A 2430-nucleotide genomic window follows, 5' to 3' on the forward strand; every position below is an offset into this window, starting at 1 on the left:
GATATTATTCTACCGTCGTCCTAATTGGTACCCAATGATGAAACATACCGTCGTCCTAATTGGTCCAATCCAAATGAAGAGTAATCAAATAAACTAAGCTTAAAATCTTTTCGAAAATATAAAGTCTATTTATCAAACAAAAACCCAATTTCAAAGTCCAATTCATTATTTCGGATAATTAATTGCCTTTTTAAATTTTTGAATATTAATTATTCTCGGTAATTAAATTTTTAAGCATATTTCGAAAATCATATTTTTATGCTTAATATAGCTGATTTCGGATTTAAAATGATAGATTTATCTAAGAATAAAAGAAAAATCTTAAAAAAATAGAAACTCATCCAGAAAGCAAGTGCGCCTGGTACAAAGACTATTCGTCAAGAGCATAGGCAGTGCATCTGGCGCAAAAGTTGTGTGTCTGATGCACAGGCTGTGCATCAAGCGCAATGATGTTCGCAAGGCACACGATTTTATTTTATCTTTTCGATTCATTTACGGTTTCCTATCCTACATTTTGATCCCTCAATATCCCTAATATCAAACACTTAAACTCATATCAAATTATTCAAACACATCCACACCTTCAAATTTCTTGTTCCAATCTTAAAGATTGATCATCATGAAAATCATTGCATAAGACTTAGGCGACAAAGGCATAATTCCAGAGGGACAATTTTAATTTAATTCTTATTTTATTAACCATCTACTTGTCATAATGTAGATCTTAAAGGGAATTAACATTATACTGTACATTCTTCTCTATATCTCCCTTTTTATATTTTCTATTACATACACTGATATTATTCATATGGATATTGTATGATTTAATGCTTTCACAATCTCACATGATTTTTTTTTAATCAACGACCTAAAGAATTGTTATAACATTAAATTCAGGTAATTTAAACAACATGTTAGGTTCACAGTAATTTAATTGCATAATAACATGTTACCAAAAATTAGTCTGTTGTTTGTTTATTAAACCAACATAGATTAATATTCATATTATATTAAAATGTTATGTGATTGTTTAATTGCATAAGCATGACATGAATCGATATTAAGTAGAGGCCATGAATAGGCAAGTTCGATTTTTGATCTTATTCGTACCCTCACCCTCGAACTCAATCTATGGTTCATTGACATTAATAGAGTCATGATGGGAAAATCTGTATTAGATAATTCACTAAATTATTCCTACAATTCTCCAATATCTAATTAGGTTTATGAGGCTTCCTTTAAAGATTTATTGATGACTTCTCTCTACTCCAAAACATTTTCAATAAAACCTTTACAATGAGGTAGTCATAGAGATGTCAATGGATCGGAGATGGGTCGGGTGGAAGTCCATCCACCCCATCACCGCGATCTAAAACTCCATCCACATCATCCATCACACGCCAAAAATTTTCACCCATATTCGCTCTACCCTTCATCCGCGGGTGGGGCAGGTGAGAATTGGGTGATACTAGGAACAAAAACTATCTTTTAGAATTAACAATTTCAAATAAATTAATATATGAAAAATTAATTTTAGTCTCATAGGTTAAAAATAAAGTGACAAAATATCATTCTTATTACAAAACGAAAAGTAATTGTAAGTTTTTTATCCTTTAAAAAATTAAGTCTTTTTTAATACCTTAAATATATATATATATATATATATTAATATATATATTATTATAATTATATTATAATAATATAATATATATATATATTATTGGATGGATGGATATATTAATAGACGGGTGCATGGAGCTAGTGATGGGCAGGTTATGGATCCAAAAAATGTCATACATACCTGACCTAACCCGACCCATCATCCGATCCATAACATCCATCACCCGCTAGTCACCCGCTTCACCGCAGGTGATCACCCATGGATAATTGCCATCTCTAGGTAATCACATACACGCTCATCCCATGTAGGCAATAAAAACACGTGTACAGTCGTTGTCTCCATCGAAACCACTAACAATTATCGCTCCGCCTTCCTCTCTCGAAATTTTTCATTGTGTGATGCTGCCATTTTTGCCAGTCAGGGAGGAGGGAGACAAGTGGTATGGTAAAAGGGTGATCGGGTTGAGACGTGAGAGGAGGTGGTGCTGGTTGATGAGGGGGGAAGCAGGGGGGTTATAATTTGATTTTTCCATTTTTTGAGTTAGTCAATAGAAAGTTGGATGGAAAAGGATAATAATATCATGGGTCATTGGAGAATTCATTTTTTTCTTTCCACCATGTAAAATGTTTCATAGATAAGGGCCATTATTTTGAATTTCCCTAAATTTTTTATGGTTAGTAAATTAATATAACAAAGGGTGGCCAAAATTAGTTATGTACTTAAAAAAAAAAAGCATCACTATATTAGAAAATAGCATGTATAAAGGTGAGTAATTCAGGTTCAAAATGGTTACTGTATAGATAAAAGGG

The sequence above is a fragment of the Beta vulgaris genome, chromosome 5 (genome assembly GCF_026745355.1).
Source record: "Beta vulgaris subsp. vulgaris cultivar EL10 chromosome 5, EL10.2, whole genome shotgun sequence".
In the NCBI taxonomy this organism is placed as follows: Eukaryota; Viridiplantae; Streptophyta; class Magnoliopsida; order Caryophyllales; family Amaranthaceae; genus Beta; species Beta vulgaris.